Here is a 23,253-nt window from a genome sequence, read left to right as displayed (position 1 = left end):
GGACTTCACTACTCTAGTGAATTGATGCAAAACAACTGGTTTTTGAAAGCTAAGGAATGCTTAGTATATATAAGATACAGCAAACATTTATTGTCCATTAAGTATTAGGTCAGGAGAGAGCAGATTAAAACATTTCTATTTTTTGGGAGGGGTGGGAGGGAGGAAAAAAGCAAAGGTTGTAGAACTTGGTCAAGATCATAGTGAAATCCCGTGACTTGCAGAATCTGAAATAACATTTTTCTCCAGCGCTACCTTGTACCCTAACCACAAAGTAACACTAGATTCTTTATAAACTAAAACTACTGGCAGTCCCCTGTGTAATCTCAGCAATATTTTGGCAGAAATATAATTCTTTCTTGAGGAGTTATCACTCAGAGTTTTATTTGTCCTTTTCTGAGTGGAACATTGAATCACATTGTAGATAGCTGCATTGTAGCTTATTGATTTTAGTTTCCCTTGTTGTCTACATGTCTTCTGTTCTTTTCCCCTTTCCTTTAACAAAGTTTAAATGAAACTTAACACTTCTAAGCATAAGTCTGTACAACACAAACTTCGAAATACAAATTTGCTAAAAGGGCTCCTTCTCAAACAATGTGATTACTATGCATTAGAGTAGATATGCAGATAAAGAAACCATATAGCTTATTAAAAGTATATAAGACATATGTCTTAGTGTTTATTGCATAGGACATCTTTAAATACAAAATTACCATATCAGGATGGCCCCTTGGAACTCCATGAACTATTGATTAGGGAGTGTAATACAGTCTTGAGACCCACAGAATTTAAGAGAATACATAATTCCCTAAAGTTGAATGTAAGAGTTTCTGCATATATGCATCTTTCTGTAGCTAAGTTCCATAGAGTTCTTGAAATTTGCAAAGGGGCTTGTGGCCACCTCTCTAATCTCCATGTGAGAATTAATGCTATAGAGGAAAACAAAATATAGTATCAGTTTTTTAAAATTTGTTATGGAAAATGTGCTGTGTAGATTTGAATATCTTAATCTAGTTGCTATAGTCTAATATGAGCATATATTATTGTGCACTTCTATTTCTATTAAATGGTAACTTCCATTCACTAAATGTCTATTACTTTAAATGTTTTTTCTTTAATCCTCGTAGATCTGTCTAGGGTAGATAATATTCTCCTCATTTTACAACTAGGACACTGAGTCTCCAAAAAGTCTGGTGGAATTTTAGAGTAAGTAATTGGTAGAATCTCTTTGGCTACAAATGCTGTATACATTTTTTTTTCTCAAAAGGTGGTAAAATTTCTTGTTTTATTGAACAACTACTATATCAGACCATGAACTAAAATCTTTACATTTGTTTGCTCTTAATACTCATACTCACCTTGCAAGATGATATCATTATTCTCATTTAACAGGTAAGTGCACTGAAGCTAATGAAGTCTCACAAATGGAAAGAGGCAGAGCTGGGTTCAAATACCGAAAAGTTGTAATATGTTTGTTGCCTTTTACACGCTCAATAATCTCTCCAAAGTAGGTTGCCTGAATGGGCTAGAAATGTGTTCAGATGCAAGTTTAAGCTTCTAGGGTAAATAAGGAGCTTATTCTCTTATAACAGGAAATCTAGAAGACAGTAGTGGCTCAGGGATGCTGCCATGCCTGGAGGAGATTTAGCAACAAACTAGGCTCATCCAGTCTTCCTGTTCTATCATAATTACTATGTAGTTTTCATCCTGGTAAGATGGCAGCTTTACTTCCATGCATTACTTTCTTATTCATCTTAGAAAACTGGGAAGTGCAAAAGGCAAAATAAAGCAGGCTTTTCCTCATGAGAATTAATTTGGGAAGGGGAATTCTCTGAGAAATGTTTTAGTAACCAGAACTTAATGACCACTCTTAGAAGCAAGGCTGGGAGATAATCAACTATGAATTAGGTACACATTACTGCCCTGTACTAATTCTGGGTTTGGTTAGTATAGAAGAAGAAGAATGGAAAATGGATAAGAAACCAGTGAGGCATGCTAAGTGATTTTTTTCTCTTTGACTTTATTGGTGGCCTATTGGTGACCTTATTCAATAACTGTAGAGAAAACACTAATTTAGAAGACATGGAGTCCAACTAACCAATAGAAACCTAAGGGATTACTAAATAATAGGACCTGATTCTGTAATCTTAGGATTCAGTGGTCGACAAGATACGGTTCCTGACTCTATACATTTTAAAACATTGTGAGGAAAATGTTCAGAATGTGTAGAAGTACAATGATCCCTGCCAAAATGGAATATAATGTTGAATATAAATAAATATTAGGGAGACCTAATCTAGTTTGACTGTCAAAAGATGAGATCTAAAAGATTAATAAGAGTTTGTAAGTCTAAGACCTAAGGGAAGGCAGGAGAGTTTCAGGCAGAAGAAACGGTATCTGTGAAAGATTTGTGGAAGAGGAAGGAGGTATGGTACATAGAATGCATGGAGAAAATGCAATGTGCCAGAGCATCAAGAATTTAAAAGGAAGAGGCAGAAGAAAAGAGGCAAGAGCTAGAGAAAGGAGCCAGATTACGATAGGCTTCTTAGATGTTTAGGTCTTGGATCCTTAACCTAAGGTCAGTGAGAAACCAACAAAGAGTTGTTTAAATATGAGTGAGGCATGATTGAATTTTTATTTTAACAGATCACTCTGACTTCTTCTCAAGAGTGGAAGAGTGAGAGATAATAGGGCATTTTATTATTCAGAAATGAGAGAATGGAAGCTTAGATTAGTATGGCACTGGAGAAAGTGGATGGATTCCAGTGATATTTAGGTAGAAGAGTCTACCTATCTGGGTCATGGATTGGGCTAAGGTCGTTGAGAGCAAAGGAATAAGACTAAGGTTTCTGGTTTAAGTAACTGAGTGACAATCATAGATTGGTAAGAATAACAGATTGATAAGCTTGGTAGGCATCATTTAGTCCAACTAATGAATCAATATCAACCAACTAATGAATCACAGTCCAACTGTGAATCAATAATTCACAGACGGGAACTTGAAGCCAGGATGTGAAGAAACTTCTATAATAGCTGTTTTTTAATGGTTGAGTTGAGATGGATTCATTTACCAAAATGTATTGAGCACCTATAATTTTTCAGACCGTATGCCTAGCACCTGGAGGTGCAGATAAAAACAATAAAGAATTGGTTCCTGCTCAGCCTCTCAGAATTTAAGCCCAAGATGATTAACTTCAGCCCAAGGCTTCCTTGCAAAACATGAATTTATTTCTTCATTTCTGAGCATCTATACAGAGTGATACTTTATGGTATTTTGTCCATCTTTAAATTAATATATTGAGACAAATTATTTTACTAATTTGAATCTGCATAACTATGCGTAATTGCACTTAAATCTTACCAACATTTATCCATACTAACTACACAAATCATCTTTTTAAAATATATCCAAAAAATAAAATAAATAAACCTTTCTGTAATATTATTTTAATTTTCTAGTTGTAAGCTTTATCTGCTCTATTATAGTTTAAAATAGTTAAAAGCACAATTATGTCCAATTTTTTGTATTCTATATTAGTGCTTAAAACAGTATAAATAATTGTGGTTGAAAATTTAATTTTTTAGGTTTTAAAATTCGACTAGCTTTACTTAGAGAGTGTCATGAAATTCAGAATTCCACTTTCAAAGTTATTAATGATTTTTTTCAATGCTTTATATGAGAGTTTAAAATTTAAAAATTAAGTTCTTTAGAGGCACCTGGGTGGCTCGGTCAGTTAAGCCTCTGACTCTTGATTTCAGCTCAGGTCATGATCTCATGGTTTGTGAATTTGAGCACCCCCCATGTTGGGCTCTGCACTGACAGTGTGGAGCCTGCTTGGGATTCTCTCTGTCCTCTCTCTCTCTGGCTCTCCCCGGCTCATGTATTTTTTTTTTCTCTCTCTCAAAATAATTAAGTAAACATTAAAAAATTAAGTTAAATTTTTATGAATTTTTTAAAAGCCACATTTTGTTGGATTTTATTTCATACTTTGGTGTTTATTCTGTTTATCTTTCAGGAAATGTATTTCATTAGAAAATCAGAGAAAGATTTCCTTGACAACCATAAAAACAGGTAAGAGCTTTTAATCTTAAGGTATTTGTTGCAATAGTGGTTTTTTTGAGTGTTATGATTGATTTTGTGCCATGTGAAAGTTTATGTGCTTTCAATATGGGAGTTTTCCTGGAAATAAGTCTGCAGAGTCCCTGACTGTCATATTATTTTACATTAATATGTTCTATCAGTATGCGGGTTTAGCTTTAAAATGGCTTCAAGAACAAATAGTGGACACTAAACCCAAATAAATGAGCTGTGGATCGAGAAAGAATGAATATCAAGAAAGAAAGAATAAATATCCTTTATTTTCAAATAAAGTAACATTTCTCCCATATTCTATATCAGGGTACATTCTGAAGGATTGATCTTAAATTTTATTTATAGCTTGGGGCACCTGGGTGGCTCAGTTGGTTAAGCATCTGACTCATGATCTAGGCTCAGGTCATGATCTTGCAGTCGTGGGATCAAGCCCCACAACTGGCTCTGTGCTGCCAGCATGGAGACTGCTTTGGATTTTCTCCCTCCCTCTCTGCCCCTCCCCCCCACTGGCACTCTCTCTCTCAAAATAAATAAATAAACTTAAAATTTTTTATTTATAGCTTGATTTTGAAGTCTTAATCAAGAGTCTTCAACAGTAAGATTATACAATGATAGAATTATTTGCCTCTTGAGATATTTAGTTCCTATCATTAGAGAAATTTAATGATATGATTAAATTATTAGCATAGTAAATGTGATAGTTCAGAATCCAGGTACATAGTGCTCATTAGAAGTAATGTTAGAAGCAGTGATAGTGGGGCGCCTGGGTGGCTCGGTCGGTTGAAGGTCTGACGTCGGTTCAGGTCATGATCTCAGGGCTCATGAGTTCGAGCCCCGCGTCAGGCTCTGTGCTGACAGCTCAGAGCCTGGAGCCTGTTTCCGATTCTGTGTCTCCCGCTCTCTCTGCCCCTCCTCTGTTCACGCTCTGTCTCTCTCTGTCTCAAAAATAAATAAACGTTAAAAAAAATTTTAACAACAACAGAAAAAAGAAGTAGTGATAGGGACAGTAATGGTAGTAGTAGCAGAAATATATAGTATTTATCGTTATTATAATCGCCTGAGGTGGTATATTGTAGAGCAAGTTCCAATATAGGATAGATGGCCAGATTGTATGTAAATTAGGAATATGTCCATACTTTAGATATAGTAGATCTCTAAGATTTAAGTGTTTAAATTGTATAAATGAATATTAAGGACTACTCAGTGAGTAGTTTCATCTTTCTAGATTAGCTGACTGGAATTTTAAATCAAAGTTAGTACATGAAACACTTTAAAACTTTGTATTCTATACTGAGGAATTCTCTTTTCAACTAACATTAACAAATATTACACACAGAATTAGTGTTGCAGTCATTGTGTGAGTGTAAGGCTGTCGCATATTTTAAGGTCTTGCCCCGTCTTAAGTGGTGCTGGATAAGTGGTTTTCCTGGGTGCTATTTGCTGTTCTGGCAATAGAACTGAATCAGCTTTGCCCACTATACAAGTCAAAGTCCAATATATGGCCCAGAATGGTGTGTGGAGATGAGGTATTATATACACTGGAGGTATATTGATAAGAATGGGCTGAACTGTTTTAACAGAAAGGCCTCCATATTTGGTGGTTCCAATAAGCTATGAGTTTTACCTTCCTGTCATGTAGCTGGAGTGGGATGGGGGTATCAACAGGTGACCAGGAACCACCCAATCATTCAGGGAACAATTTCCTTCCATTTAGCTTTTTCACCATCTTCTAGAGTATTTGTTGCAGTATAGTCAGAATAGAGTCACTGATACATTTGGGTTTCAGACAATGCGAAGGGCAAATGTTTGAGGGAAACCGCCAGGAAATCTCACTCACCCCTTTCGCTTATGCTGGAGACTCTACCTAACCACAAGTGAAACTGGGAAATGTCACAGAGCTGGGCAGCCCTTGGCCTGGCCTGGCCATATTACTGTGGAGGGAAAGATTAGATTTCTGGCAGTGTCCTCACAGAAGTCAGGCTTTTCCCCCAGCTGTGCGATGGGGAGCCTTAAAGATAAACCACAATGGGCTCTCAATCTCTGACAAAGAACTCTTTCCTTGAAGATCAGAACAACATCTGTGATGCACACTTGTGAGAAATAGCCTTTCAAGGATGCTAAAGATGGAGATATTGTTTACAGACCCTTGGTCTCGGATATTGATATTTTAAAAATAAGGTGTCAGCTTGCTAAGCCTGAGTTTGATTTTAGAATCAAGAAGGACACAGATGTCTGTAAATGTTTTCCATTAAGGATACAGGTTGTTTACATTCTCCCAAAAGTGTAGTGAAAGCCACTAGTATAAAAGGGTTGTGTCACATCAAACACCGAGTTTCTCAGTTCCAGCAATGCCTGACTTTGGGCTGACATTGTCAGCTGCTAAGGGAAGCTGTGCAATAGGTGTTTTATCTGCCCCTGCTTCTAGAGGTGACCTTGCTGCTGATAAGTCCTTTGGAAGTTTTTATTGGGAATTGAGAATTTTATCTCACTGAAAGTGGAATATGTATGTGGCCTTTTGCCATGAATCATATATACATATATATAACATTATATATATTATTAGATGCACAATTTTTGTTATAATATATAACAAATACATTATATATTATATATATATGTATATATATATATTTGTTATAAACCCTATATATTTTATTTTATTTTTCTAAAGTTATTATTCTGAGGAGAACATAAGCTTTACCCAAAGGGATCAATGAAACAAAACAAACCAAAAAAGAATCATGAAAGCTTGAATGAGGAAAAATTGAAAGATCAAGAAACATATGCAACTTAGATTCAAATTGAGACTTCCTTTCTTCTCTTTCAATTATTTAATAGAATTTGAGCTGAACCTTCAGACACCTCTTTATATGGTTGCAATCTACTGAAATTCCTTACCCCTACGATCCCACAGTATTATGTGTATTCTAGGATGTCTCGATTCAGTCTGCAGAAGCCGCAAACTTTTGAGAGCTCAAAATATTTGAGCTCATGGAGATCTGTTACAGGCATGTTCTTTAAAATCATGTGGTACTTGGAAATTTTAACTTAATTGCCCTATCTCAAAATTTGTTTTAATAGTATAACAACTTTTCAAAGAAGTACAATAAGAATAGAGGGCTCTCTGATAGAGATGATGAAATCAAAAGCACCACATTTTCTATCAAAACCCTTACAAATCTAGTCATGTCTAACAATCATTTGTGGTAAACCTTTAAATTTTTTTTTAATGTTGATTTATTTGTGAGAGAGATAAGGGGGGGGGGCGGGAGAGATAGGGAGACACAGAATCCAAAGCAGGCTCCAGTCTCTGAGTTGTCAGCGCAGAGCCCGACACGGGACTGGAACTCATGAACCGCGAGATCATGACCTGAGTGAAGTCGGATGCTTAACCAACTTAGCCACCCAGGCGCCCCTATTTGTGGTAAACCTTTATTGCTTCCTTATTTATTAAGGCCTTACTTGGGTAGTAGATAAACTTCTGAAACAGAAATTAAAACACACACACACAATTTAACAGGAAAAGGTTAGTAGAATATCTGAGAATCTCTGTTTATCATGAAAATTTACTTGATTTTTGACAGTCAAATGTTTTATTTTTTTAAATGTTTATTTTTGAGAGAGAGAGAGCAAGCAGAGGAGGGGCAGAGAGAGAGAGAGACGGGAAGAGAATCCAAAGTAGGCTCTGTGCTGACAGCAGAGAGCCGGATGTGGGGCTCAAGCTCATGAGCCTTGAGATCATGACTTGAGCCGAAGTCCGAAACTTAACTGACTGAGCCACCCAGGTGTCCCTGTCAAATGTTTTAAATTGAAAAATAGCATAATAGGCAAGGAGTAGCTCAGAGTTGTAGCAAGGAGAGTAGCAGTGGTTTGTTTTGTAGAGTGCGTCCTTAAAAACTGGATTTTGCTCTTTACTTTCTGCATTGCACCCTACTGGCTTCCTAAGTTTAGTTTCCTTCTACTACTCTCAGTTCTGATAAGGCATTCCTAAAAGTAGGGCAAAATCCTCATTGATCTCACAGCATGAGGTTTTCCTTGCTTGCTTGTTGCAGTGTCCTGTATGTCTGGCTTACCGTGACATCAGGGAAGTTTAGGTGGCCATTCTGATGGAGATTGTCTATATCATCGATAGGATTATGGAGGACTCTAACCCAGCCTGGGTAGAGTCTGGGACATGGCACATCTATCAGTGCTGGATCATTGATCTGTGGAGTGTCATTAAAATACCAATAGAAAATCATGAACTAAATGTCAAAAAGGGGAAGAGAGAGAGACAGACAGACAGACAGAAACTACTACTGTGTTAACTCTTTTTTAAGCCAGATTTACTTTATGAGAAAATGCACCATAAATATTCCTTTTTTGGTAGAAATGTTCCAGCACTCATAGAAAAGCTTCTTATCTTTTCATTTCCCAGCTGATAATGTGATTTGAGATAATCACCTGGAACTTAAAGTGTGGATCATAATAGTTGTGTTAACTATTATTGAATATAACTCTGGTCTTTTTTTTTTTTTTTAAGTTTTTTGAGAGAGAGAGAGAGAGCACAAGTAGGGAAGAGGGGCAGAGGGAGGAAGTGAGAGATATATAGAGAATATTAAGCAGGCTCCACGCTCAGTTTGGAGTCCAAGGCAGGGTTCAATCCCATGACCCTGGGATCATAACCTGAGTCAAAATTAAGAGTCAGATGCTCAACCAACTGAGCCACTCAGGCATCCCATAACTCTGGTCTTTTAAAGAATAAAACTCAATCAGTACTGAGAAAGAATTGCCAGACATTAGCCAGATCCCATTTATGAGCATATCATAGTTGGCTGAGTTGTTTTAAAAGTTATTTTTCTTTGTCCCAGTGGTCTATAGAGTTTGAGATGTCTCCCATCAGTGATAAATCCATTTTGACCTTGCACAAAGTTAGTGCTAAAGCATAAAATAGAATTCCATATTTCAAAGTCTACGCTTTGCTCAACAACAACAAAATATATTGCAAATGATAAACTATATGAAATGAAAGTGTCAATAGTTATCCACCCATTTCGCTCCAGTCTAGATGATACAAAATACAAATATTCATTATGATTGCAGCAAATTCCATTCTTTTAGAAGCCTTTCAGGAAACCAAGATTGAAGCACGATTTACACTGTGTTCTATGTGTGTCACCGTTCCAACTCGTTTAAAAGAAGCTTTGTCTGCACAACTTTGGTTATAAATTAGGATATTAAAAATTAATGACTGTGCTTCATCTTTCTCTTTTTTAGGACTTACAACTAAAATCTAACACAATTAGTTGTTCACTGAGTCTCAAACTGTCCCTCAGCAGAGAAGCCCAATTGCATCAATAATTTTTTTAATGTATTTATTTATTAAGCTTCTCTTATTTAAGGATTAAAATTCTACCACAGACACTAGCAGGGTATAATTTGATTTTTGAGAACATATTTTGTCAGTGTTAACTGTATAAATTGATTTTGCAGATATAGAAAACAAGTACCAAAAAAGAAACTTTGAGGGAAACTGAGCATCAACATTACGTGTTCCTTTTTATTTTTATATTGTACTCTGAGATCAAGAGTTTGTTAAAATGCCAAGTACCCTCCTTTTGGTCATAGCAGTGTGGGTAGACTAAATAAGTCATTTTTTAGAAATGTTCATTTATTTTTGAGACAGAGACAGTGCATGAGCAGGGGAGGGGCAGAGAGAGAGGGAGACACAAAATCCAAAGCAGGCTCCAGGCTCTGAGCTGTCAGCACAGAGCTGGAAGCAGGGCTCGAACTCACAAACCATGAGATCATGACCTGAGCCGAAGTCGTTTGCTTAATTGACTGAGCCACCTGGGCGCCCCTAAATAAGTTCTAATTTTTAAAGAGGAATGAGATTATTTTTGTTTAGAAAATATGTGAGTTAAAAATAGCAAATATTTGGAGTGCCTAGGTGGTTCAGTTGGTTAAGCGTTTGACTCTTGATCCCAGATCAGGTCTTTATCTCAGGGTTGTGAGTTCAAGCCCAGCATCGAGCTCCATGCTGGGTGTGGAGCCTACTTTAAAAAAAAAAAGTAAAATAAAAATAAATAAATAAAATAAAATAAAAATAGCAAATATTCTCTAGAAGCTAATATATCACAAGCTCTTCATAAGGTATGTATGTACATTTTAACCTTTAAAAGTTTAATAGCTAGGATTGAAGTTATGATGGGGGAGAAAAGTGGCGAATTTCACTTGAAGACAAATTGTGTGTGTGTGTGTGTGTGTGTGTGTGTGTGTGTGTTGTGTGTGTTTATAACCCTATAACTTCATTCTGCTCACCACAGAACATAATTTGTCTTGGTAGTCATCATTCACTTTTCACTAGGTCTAGAATATGTTGTTCATGATTGAGCAATGCTATTATCCTAAACCAGTAAATAAGTTTCAATATGCTACTTACAGTGTATTTCTACAACTCACATTAATAAACAGCTAAAGAACACAAAGATATCATGAAATGCTTTACCATATAGGATTGCAAATTAAATGTCAGATTTTAATATTTAAAGATGCTCAACTGTATTCATATATTTAGAAGTGAAACTTGTTTATCCTTTAATAATTGAGTTTGATTTAGGACTAGCTATTACCCTGTTTTTTAATAACATAGCAAAACATTTTTTAAAAGAAGAGTTTTAGACTTAGTGTTTTTAATCACATTTAATTTGAGAAAGGCAAATGGGAGATTTTGGGCTACTTCTGAGAAGACACATTTGAGGTAGATGGGAGGTAAATAGTCATTTTTTGTAAAATAAGAAATGTGGAGTGACTGAGTTTTCAAAACTCCCTTAGAAGCAGAAGAGGAATGAATTCCAGGGCACGGCGCTTATGTTCCTGGTGTATTTACCTTGTAAAACAGCACATCTCCACACTTATCAATCTGCCCACCTTCCACACCACTAAGCAGCGGGAACCTCAAGTGTCTCCGTTGACAAAGGGCCGAGAAGATCTGCACCTCTGGGTCACAGGAAGAAGTTTCTAGGACAGTGACATATTCTTTACCCTAGACTTCTTCCCTTGATCTGCTTACTCTTTTGTTCACACTCATACCATCGGCCTTTGGCAAAGGAGAGAAAATCCATTTGGAAAGGGAATTTGTAGGTATCAGGACTGATATCTCTAGATAGTGATAGAGTTTGAGTTACCCATTTGCTGATGATTTCTTAGCATGGGTTTTCAACTGAGTAGCAAACAGTGTTTCAACTGAGTAGCAAACAGCAAACTGATAACTTCCGCCCGCTCAATTATCCCATGAGAATTCTCTAGTTCCCCTCTCCCTCTATCTATAGAGAGACTATAGCAGAATGAGTAATCAGCAGGAAGAGTAATCAACTAAATGGGAGCTATGGTTTCTCCCTAGCTGAGGACCAGATAATACGCAGGTAAAGAGTAAGGTCCACCTACAGTCAGGTCCTGCATCAGTCAAGTATTTCTGCCTCAGAGAATACAAACTTAGGGTTCTTAATTTGGAATTTCTAAGGAAATAATCTATTTAAGAATAACAAAAAAAAATGAATAAAGTGCCCATGAAATTTATATTTATGGTTCAACCAAAGATATACTTTTAATTACAAAGACCTTTAAAAATAAACACATTTTGTAAAGTTCAAGTTTATTCACAGGTTATTTCTCCCAGGGGAGTTATATTGTTCAGTGATTTAGAGAACTAGGTTCTTTCTCACACTGTCTTAAAATCCTTTGGAGTTTAATTTTTTTGTGCTCTCTCCATGTGTACCATTTTCTCCCTCTTGATGCTGCTTTTATCTGATTATCATCTCTTCAGACATCTCTTGTATATATTTTAGAGAAAGCTTGCCGAATCTCTCTTTGAGCACCTTGAAAACCAGCTTTTGCTAGCACCAGCAGGGTTTATTGCACTTTGTAAAATGCCTAATGATTGCTCAATTTTTTCTTTTAAAACCAAGATATTGATGCTGCTTCCTCCTTATTGGTGATACATCCACTCCTCTTTATTTGGCTCAAATGCCCTTGTAAAAATTATTTTGGTTTTCTATTCTTGGCTTGTTTTTGGCTCTGTTCCTGGAGGATTGAGTTATTTATATTTCTCTTATTTGGGCAGTAATATATGGATTTACAGGTGGTGCCCCCAGAAGGAGAGAAAGACTTGGGAAACAAAGCAAAGTATCTCTTGATGGTACCTGAGGTTTCTTCTGCCAGGTTTTTGGAAATGACTTTATAGTACATCAGAGAGTAAGATGACAAAGTTCTGTCACTGCACACAACCCACTGCACATTATGTGGTGTTTCCGAAATATTTAGAGTGTCTAAAAGATGAGAAACGTCACTCATTATTTCAAAATGCAATCCATTTTCTTCCTGTGGTTAGCAAAACAGTGTAAGACATATATGTTTTTGTGGGATTTGTTTTATTTTATTTATTTTTGTTTACCCAGTATGTGTTCTTCTTATGTTTATAATACTGTAATTTTGCTTTTGGGTCTTTTATGACCACCTACAGTGTGGGTGACACTACAGTCAAGGACTCTGGTGTTCCCATGTTCCTATCAGGTTTGTAGGGCTTCCTGGAGAAGGCGATTGAACCAGTGCTCTTCAAAGCGGGTCAGCATAGGGTGATCAGATCTCAATAAAAGGATTTCTCTCCCCAGTCTCCATGGGCTCAGGGACTGGATCAGGATCTTCTGCCTGAATCTGCCCTTGCCTCTCTTGTCTGTCCTTTGCTGGTGAGCCACTGCTTCAGACCTGGTCACTGCCCTCTACTTGCCTCTTGGATTTAACTCTCCACAGTGTTCCTTGTAAGCTTGTTCTTGTCCACAATATGACTGCAATTCCCATTTTCTCTCTCCTTCACAGCTGAAAGTCAATGTTAATGACCAGTGCATCAGCCAGGCTGGCCAGTCCTCTAGTCCCTTGCTTTTTCAAGATAGGTGATTAGCACAGATTACAGCTGAAAAAGAAGGAGCTGACCACTTAGGAGTGAATAAGGGGAATATTCTGGGTTTCAGAAATGATTTACCTTATTGGATGAGTTCCATATGTTGAATAATCTTTTTCCTGTTTTAAAATTTTCTCTGGAAACATGCTTCTTTCTGGTATTATGGGCTCTGAGGTAAGAACCACAGGGGTCACACAAACCTGGGGAATGTCACTCAGCTAATTCCTTTCTACTCGTGGCTATGCTGTGACTACATTACTAATTAAAGATTGCTTAGTCGACATACTCTCCAGCCAACCTTGGGTTCAACAGAATCTGAACTTCAAAGAAAAAGGTACTTCAAAGAAAAAGGTGTTCCTTGCTTTATTGGTCTATCCATAATTCTCTGCACACTATAAAAGATAACGTATCGTATTTCAACCAACACCTATGTCTTTGTGGGTTTTTCTTCCTTTTGGTATTATTTATAAATAGATTTTTAAAGTATAATTTATACACAATATTATATTAGTTTCAGGTATACAACACAGTGATTCAACAACTCTATACGTTATGCTATGATCACCACAAGTGGAGGTACCATCTGTCACCATCCAATGCTATTATAAATCCATTGACTATATTCCTTGTGCTGTACCTTTTATTCCCATGACTTATGATTCTATATCTATAAGCCTATATCTTCCACTTCTCTTCACCCATTTTGCCCATCCCTCCACTGCTCCTTCCCTCTGGCAACCATCAGTTTGTTCTCTGTGTTTTTAACTATGATTCTGCTTTTTGTCTGTTTATTTATTTTTTATATTCTACATATAAGTGAAATAATATCATATAGGTACACAATGGAATATTATTAAACCATAAAAAATATGAGATCTTGCCATTTGCAACAATATGGGTGGACCTAGAGGGTATTATGCTAAGTGAAATAAAGCAGAGAAAGACAAACAGCTATGTTTTTGATATATGGTGTTTCTCAAATGTTTTCTAATCCATTTTATGTTTTATTTTTCCTTTGCATTAAAAGGATTCTTCAATGAATCAATTTATCCACTATTTTGAAAGAACCTTGTGGTAGCCTATTTTTTCTTTTCATCTGTGTACTTTCTTCCTTCCTCAGTCCCTTTGGTTCTACTCAGATTGACACCACCCTCAGCAGTATTGACCCAGTCTTGGCCATCAGGGCATCAGGCTTCCATTAGCCACAAGATTGGTTCAGAAATAGGCATGCGTCAAAAGCCAAGCAAATCAGTGTAAAGGTAAGGAATTTCGCCTGAGTTTCTAAGGAAAGCTGCACTCTTTTCCAGTTGGTGTTCGTAAGCTGGTAACTTACAGCCTGAAGCTTCTGGTCATTATCTTAGCCATGCCATATAGTAAACTTAGGAATAAAGCTCACACACTGAAGAGCAGAGAGGGAAGACCCAGAGGAAGCAGAACTTGAGAAAATCATTTGAGACTACCTCTCAGCTAAGCTTGAAGCCATATCACCTCCTTATCCTGTTTTATAAGTCAATATTTTATTAAGCTAGTAGAAAATAAGAGAATGTCATTAACTTTATTAGAAAGGCAAACTAAAAAATTGAGTAGGTATTGTCCTGCCAAAGAAATGTAGTGTGTTGTTGTTTTTGTTGTTGTTTTTCTTTCAATATTTAATGATGATTGTCTATAGTCTTTTAATTTAATAGGGAAATCATTATACCTTTTATTAATAGTCTTTGGTGTTAGGTTCTCAATTACACAAAAGAGAAAAACACCATCATTGAGGACTACCACCCTGCTCAACATCATTTTTCTATCTTTTCTCTGAGATTATCACCTGTGAGATCTTCCTGACTGTAATAGAGAAAGTCTCCACCCTCTTAATGTAAAGAGAAGAAATTTAGAAGCAAAGAATGTTCTAGATCTGTTTTCTCTGTAATTATAAATTTATTACTGATGTAAGCATATGAGCATACACCACAGGAATCTTCCACCATACTATCTATGCATGTCCTGGGTTTATCACTTATCATATGATTTTAGAGGTGTGGTAATAGTTGTTGCTCAAATGTACATCTTCCTTTCCATCTGTACCTCAGTATCTAGTATTCCAATAGGTAAGGGTCATCCCAGTGGGTTGAAACTCTGTCTTTTGCTGTCTCTTAGGAAACATGCAAGGATTACCTATAATACAAGAAACCACTAATCTGCCACCAATATCCTGGCTTGAATTAATATATAAGATTATTTTTCAACCAGTGTAGAGAGAGCATGGTTTTGAGGGACAGGTCAAAAGACAGGTAAGTTTTAAAAGTGACGGAGAGTTGGGGCGCCTGGGTGGCGCAGTCGGTTAAGCGTCCGACTTCAGCCAGGTCACGATCTCGCGGTCCGTGAGTTCGAGCCCCGCGTCAGGCTCTGGGCTGATGGCTCAGAGCCTGGAGCCTGTTTCCGATTCTGTGTCTCACTCTCTCTCTGCCCCTCCCCCATTCATGCTCTGTCTCTCTCTGTCCCAAAAATAAATAAACGTTGAAAAAAAAAATTAAAAAAAAAAAAAAGTGACGGAGAGCCAATTCTACTTTAAGTGGCATGAGCTTTGATGAGTTTAGAACAAAACATCTTGAGAAAGGAAGATGAGAGGGAGTAGGAAAAGAACTAAAGTTGGATCTAAAATATTTAGTTTTAAACTCTCCATGTGATCTATCACATACCCCTTGCGTGACCTTGAGAATATACTTACCATTACTGAATCTCAGTTTTTTAATTTATAAAATGTAAATGACCATATGTTCCCTGGAGTTGTGTTGTGAGAATTAAGTGGGTGCAAACCACAACTGGCATATGTGAACATTTAGGAATTACTAGGAAAGCACGCAAGCAAAATGGCATATCAGAAAAAGCAAAGCTTATGAAGCTACGTAAAACAGAGTTCATATCCACTACCTACTAACTGAATGACCTTGGATTTGTCCTTCAGTTTCCACATTTGACTACTGAAAATATAATGTCTAAAGAGTTATTGTGAAGATTAAATGAGGTGCCATACTGTTCGCATCTGGTGCACACACTACTTCATGGTGTATCACCCGTTGGAGCTCAGTCAACTTGAATTTCACTGGAAACTCAGAGCATCATTGGCTTTAATTAGTTAGTTTGTTTGTTTTTACCAAACTGTAAATTTCAAAGAAGTCTTCCAACACTATTATGAAAGTGAAATCATGTAGGAAGTAATCAACTCTGCGTCTGTGCCTTGTGATTCCCTGACATTAATCAGCACACACTTGAATCTACAAAATTGAGTTTATTTGGTGACCAAGAAACCTGAATTACACAAGCTGTGATCCCAGACAACTTTTCCATCTCATGATTTTTACTCTTGCTTTGTCTAATCTCCTGAAATGTAATGGGAAGATATACCAGAGTGAAGTCACTTTTAAGAAAAGAATGTTCCCTGATTTCTACTTGAGGTAACTCCAATTTGACACAAAGACTTATAAATTTGTTTGGAATTCCAAGCACCCCCCCCCCCACCGGAAATAATACTAGACATGGTGATGAGGTCTCCAGGTCAGTTAGAAGGAAAAAGGAAATCAATACAAGCCACAAGGTCCCTGAGCTGTAGGATTCATGGTACTACTCTCAGGGCTGCTTTCTGCGGAGAAAGGACCATGGCTGCCAGAGGCAGGATCAGCCGAGGAAAATATTTAACACAGTGAAATTTGTATTTGGCTTCTTCACATTTTCCATTCAGTACTCTTTAACCACTGTTTAATCTTTCTTTTCCCAGGACTCGCATGCTACCTTGCAATAAAACACTTCATATAATTCTACTAGATTTCCTTCCTCTCTCTGTCCCTCCCTCTTAAAGCCACCACACTTTGGAATAATCCACCTTTCCTTCATCTCTAATTCAAGCTCTTGCTCCCTCTGTGACACAACTCCCAACCAGGGAGAGGCGAGATGATTGCATTAATTTGTGTAAAGTGAATTATCCATGGTTTCATTAGCTAACAGTTCTTTACTTCTTTAGAGAACAATTATTTTTTCCACATTAACATATAATTAGTGTTATTTCATGTCATGTAACAGATAAAGTCAAAACAAAGGACAAACTGTGTGTGTGTTGTGTGCAGGTCTTCTGCCTAAGGTCATTCAGGTTCAAGCCTGGGGGGAACACAGGAGTTCCCCTATGTTAGGGGGTGAAATCCAGTCTCTGTTCTCCTGGCCAAGCCTTATACCCAAGTGTTGAGTGCCTTCAGGGGGGAGGGAGACATCTAACTTGTAAAAAGATGTGGCAAGTTCCATAAGTGGCTCTGAGTGAGGGCAAGCTAAGTTTTTGGGCAAAGGATAGACTATACAGAGGCCAGCTCTGTACTGGAGAGCATAGCCTATGGGTGCCATTTCTGCTTTATCTACCTAGTTTCTGTCTTAACTTTCTGATTCATAACATCTTGAAATGTTCCAATTTATTTTTCCCTCTGGAATGGATACTTGGCAGTATAGTAGTGAGAGAAAACATAATGAGGATCATGTGTGGGTCTATCTTGGATCAGAGTCCATCAATGCTGAGAAAGAGGCATTTTCTTTGGTAACACTGTGTCCTGGTGAGCAGCCTTACTGCATATTACTTTTTTCTATCAGTGGCTATTGCCTGAGAATATTTTCCAAACACTTTGAGGAGATTTACACAATTATTTAGAAACTACACTGTATTTACCTCTTTTACCTTATTTATCTCTTTTTTTCCTGTCTCTGTTTTTGTCACTCTTTCCTTCACTTCTCTAGTCACAGTGAAATACTTTCATTTCTTCCAGAAGCCAGGCTTTCTCTTGCTTCTGCAGTCTAGACCTTCATACCCTATTCCCTTTATTGTGATCCCTTTCCCACATTACATTATCTGGCTAGCTCCTATTTAGTTTTCAGATTAAATGTCACTTTGGTAAATTGTCCATGTCCTTTATATATATTTAACTCCATTGAACCAAGACTGGGCTATGTGCTGTCACCAGAAGATCTTAGAGCTTTATTACTTTCATTTTAATTACTTGTTGTCCTAGGAAGACTGGAAGCCCTGTGAGGTGGGGTGGGGGGGGGCACTCTCTCTTCTCATGGCTGTGTCTTGAGCACCTAGCATATCAGACATGGTCAATGAATTTTTGTTGAGTGAATATTATTGTCATACATGTTGTACCTTTAGACCTACAAGCCTGTGCAAGAACAAAATCACCATCTGGATTTGAGGCAATGTACTTCACCATGATTAGAAAATTTAGTCATATTAGTGAAGGGCTATGCATGCTTCCAATCATTCAGTCCTGTATCTTCAAAATCATTTAATGTGAAAAGCATGTGAAAATGTAAAAGAGGAATTAAGGGTCATTTGGAGGTCCCAGTTGACTTGGGCAGGAAAAGAGAAAAATATGTAAGTCACCTGGTAAGGATTTGGGGGTGGGGGTGGGGGTGGGAGTATGTGTCCCTTAGCACTGGTGTTCTCAACCTGCATACAACACTTGGGAGGGAGCTGTTGCCAAGGCCCTAACCTCTTCTACCCTTTTCTTTCTCTTCTGCTTACAACACACTTGGAAATAGCAAAACTGTATCAACCCAAAAGGTGGAAAACCAGCTTTTGCCATTCAAAGCAAAGTTTGAATGCATTTATCCTGATAGGAAGCCAGCAACTGTAATGAAGGTATTTGTAAAATAGGAAGGAATCCCCAAATGTCTAGAAGTCTAATAAGTCTACCTGTTACTCCATCTTCTTCTCCCCTATAATCACAGAGGTCAGGATCATAGCATTAAACCTTTTATCTTTATAATTCCATAAATGATACATCCAGGAAAGATAAGTCATTCTACTTAATTTATTTGTTTTCTTAACCTAAGAAAAGAAGAAATTGTCTGTATAGCTACTCTGAATTGTAAACAACTGATGTTCCCCCAAGGTTCAGTAAGAAACATTGAGATTTCACCTAAAACCCTTTAGGAGAGGCCTGGAAAATTGCTAGGCATCTCAAGACAGCTCATCGCCATTCTAGCATGGGCTATTACTCAAGTCTGTGACTGTGATCATGATAATGTGCATCTCCAGTGGGTGCACCCCACTGGTGTTTTGTACAGGGCAGCTATATGGTAATTCCTGTGTCCCCATGGATGCTTTCACACCAGCACTTACTTTCTTGGGGCTTTAGACAGAGGGGGATTTTCTCTCTAAGCTTACGCACCTCCTGGCAGAGGAAATAGAATGAAAACAGAACATTACCTGTTTTCAATGGTGGCACCAATTTTAAAGCTGTGCTATTTTAAAACAAAGAAACAGATGGAGAAGTTACAAGGAAATGAATCCTATATTTGCTCTTTGGAAAGCACTTACTGGGTAATTGCTGGGATCTGAGTGACTTGAGGTGGGAAATGGGATGTAGATTTAATGAGATCCAGTTTAAGGCACGATTTGCGGAAGCCCAGAATGGCGGGATAGTACAGGGTTATTTCTTGCCTTCTGATTGTGTTTGCTTGGCCTCTGTGAAATGACTAGAATTTCTTAGTCCAGTACTATGGGATGCATCCCATTCCGTAGCAGTGACTGCTAGGGACACCAAATTGCAATAGCACATAGGCAAATCAATGTTGGGGAACCGATGCCTTCCAGGCTAGAGGTCAGCCTGTTTCATAACAAAGGGGTTGACTAAAATGGTTGTGATGTTCCCCTCAGCTTGACTAAACTTCAGATTGGTTTCTTCCAACTGTAGCCCCCTGACCTCCCTTTTCTTAGAACATTTACGTTAGAAAACTTGAAATTATAAATTCTTACTCTGCTCCTTCGAAATATATATAAATCTTCCCACAGCCTTTTGTCAGGTTTATAATCCAGGAATTTCTTGAGGAACTAAGAACTATTTGCTGAAAATATAAACATTGAAGGGACAGCAACCCTCTTTTCTAGTCCCTGTGGCAGAGTAGGAGCCTAACTATAATGGAGACCAGTCAGTAAACACAGATGACCTAATTACAGAGAAAAACATTCACAACCTCAGAATAACCCATCATGATGGACATAATCCACAGATGAACCTCCCTCCTAATTTCCTCTACTCACTCACCCCAGGACCTAAAAAATTCCCTACTGTTTGTTTTAATGGACTTAAGTTCAGTCTCTCTTCCCTTATTTCAATAGTCTTGAATAAAGCCTTTCCTGCCTATTTAAATTTGTCCATTGCAATTTTAATTTGAAAGGGTCTAATGCAAAAAATGGTGGACAGAATCTCGAGTGGGTCATTTAACAAACTGGGTGCATTAGTTTGCTGGGGCTGCTATAACATGGAACCATAACAAAATAACAAAATCTCCCAGTACGTGAGGCTGGAAGTCCACGATCAGGGTGTTGACAGGTTTGTTGACTCCTGAGGCTCTTTTCTTGGCTTGCAGATGGACCACCTCCTCCCTGTGTTTTCAATGGTCTTTCCACTGTGTACATGCATCCTTGGTGTTTCTCTGTGATTCTGAATTTTCTCTTTTATAAGGACACCAGTCAGCTTGGATTAGGATGGCTTCATTTTAACTTAATTACTGTTTAAAAGTCCCTATCTCCAAATACAGTCTAATTTTGAGGTATTGGGGATTAGGGCTTCAATATATACACCTTTCAGGGGAACACCTTTCAGTGTAGCTCCTAACACTGGGTCTCTATGACTACTATCTCTAAGATAGAAGCTGAAGGGACTCCATTTTAGAAAGGCTCCATCTCTGCTGTTTTTCTGCTAGACCCCATTTACTCATGATCTATGTTTTGTCTCTGAATAGGCTAAAGAAGCTATATTCTCATTTCCAGCGGGGAGCAAGAAAGTTTATCATTCTCTGAATTTTGTCCTAAGCCCCAAACACCTGATAACACCTAAGAAGAGCCAGATCCCAAACATATTCCAGGACATTAGCTTCAAATAAACCTTGGCTGATGCTGGCATCGATACGCTTATCTTCAGTAATTTATGGAATAATACCTATTATTCACCTGATGCTCACCTTTGATTGGACCCTACCCTGGATTCCTGGAGGAACTCTTACCCTAGGCCCTTTTCTAATATTAATCCCTAGCCCCAAGCAAAGACAAGACTTATTCTCCTTTCCTTTCAGAGTCTCCCAGTCACTGGGAGTCACTGCTATTCTCTCCCTGTGGCTTACTCAATTCAATAACATCTGTTTCCACTTTCTCTGGCTCACATTTGATTTCTATCCTGCATGAAGCCAAGATCCTGTGGGACCTTCCCCTGTGTTCTTGGACTCAGCCTACCTGCATCATCTCTACCACTACCTTCTGAGAGAAAACTGCTCCCTGAAGCTGCCAATACAACCATTTTGTGAAAACCTTTCTCCAGATAACAGCCATCCATATCTTAAAGTTCTCTACTGTCAACACCAAAAAGAATAGTAGGTGAATATTCAGTGTTTGCCAAAGGAATACATTGTACATATGGAGAGGGCAGAGGAAGGGGAAGACAGGGCTACTCCATAGGGAACAATGCATTTTTGGAAGATGAAGATACTTGTTACATAAATTTCACTTTTGCCCCATTACATTACTACATAACTCTCAAGTGCCAATCAATATATCTTTTTAAAAGATCCTGTAATTGTGTTGGAACTAGCATAATTATATTACATTTTTATTGCAAATATAAATTAAACAGATATCAACATTTAAAATAATGATAATTTTGGTTACTTTATTTTGGCACTCCTCTTTTAAGAGGCAATCAATCCCCCCACCCCACACACAAATGAACTTCTAAAAGACCCTGCCTAAGGCAACTCAAACAAGTCTTTGAAAGTTTCAGAACAGAAGTAAAGCCAAAAATTTCCTTTTAGGAGTCCATATAAAATATCAGATTCCAGGGGCGCCTGGGTGGCGCAGTCGGTTAAGCGTCCGACTTCAGCCAGGTCACGATCTCGCGGTCCGTGAGTTCGAGCCCCGCGTCGGGCTCTGGGCTGATGGCTCAGAGCCTGGAGCCTGTTTCCGATTCTGTGTCTCCCTCTCTCTCTGCCCCTCCCCCGTTCATGCTCTGTCTCTCTCTGTCCCAAAAATAAATAAACGTTGAAAAAAAAATTAAAAAAAAAATATCAGATTCCATTTTATATTAGAAAAAAACAGAAATTGTAAAATCTGTATCAGATAATTCCATGAATACAAGATATATCTCTGTGTAAGGCATGCTATGTTCTTTGAACAAATTTATTTGACTGCTAATTTAAAAGACTGATAGGATTGTGAGCCAATGTGCCTCATTAGTATCCCACTGCCTGCCAAGAATTCACCGGTGTTCTCTAAAATAAAAATATAAATACACGTAGAGGTATTTATTATGAATTGGAACTAAAAATTCCTTTCAGAATGAGAAAGTTGTCCTTGGGCAAGATGAAGTTAAAAGCCAATTTTTCTGTTGCTGAGTTATTGGATGAGTAAATAACCAAAGAAAGTGTGTACTTGGCTTGCTGAATGGAAGTTCTGCTGTCCCAGTAAGTTGTTGAAAATATGTGTAAAGATACATTCATTTTCCTATCTGAACTCATTCTTAGTGTACATAATTTAAGCATGTATTTATGTGGGTTTTGTTTTTCATGAGACATAGTTTTAGTCTTACTGAAAGTGATTATACACATAGATTTTTTTTTTTTTTGGCCAGAACCCTACACTTTGCTCATATATACTCATTACCCGTCTAAGTTTCCTGACCTCAGGATTTAATGTACTAACACTGCGTATTCATGCAATTCAAGTCACCAGTCCCCTACTCTTATTCTTTGTTGTTGTTGTTGTTGTTGTTGTTGTTTTTCTGGGACACTTCATTTCTTCCAAAATACTTCCAGCCTCCCAAATCCTAACCAAAGTCATAGGTTTTCATTTCCCTTATTCTTTTTAGCTTTTATCTCATCTCTTCTTTCCTGTCCACTCATCCACTCTTGGGAAATTATTTCCCCATACTCACCAATTGTCATCATCATCATCATCATCATCATCAAAATAAAACAACAAATAACTAGGGAATGGGCCAAGATGGCAGAACAGCATGGAAGTTTTTTTGTTTTGTTTTGTTTTGTTTTGTTTTGCATCTCTCATCCCTGAAATGCAACCAGATCAATACTAAACCAGCTTGCATACCAAGAAAACTGATTTGAGGATTAACACAACAATCTGAACAACCTGAACCATAGAACTTGGCAAGTATGCAGTTCAGAGAGGTGAACTGGAGGAAAGAGAAAC

The sequence above is a fragment of the Lynx rufus genome, unplaced genomic scaffold (assembly GCF_022079265.1).
Source record: "Lynx rufus isolate CCGP_SWC_20201006 ecotype Redwood Valley unplaced genomic scaffold, mLynRuf1.p SCAF_12, whole genome shotgun sequence".
Taxonomy (NCBI): domain Eukaryota; kingdom Metazoa; phylum Chordata; class Mammalia; order Carnivora; family Felidae; genus Lynx; species Lynx rufus.
Note: the sequence above shows the minus strand (reverse complement) of the source record.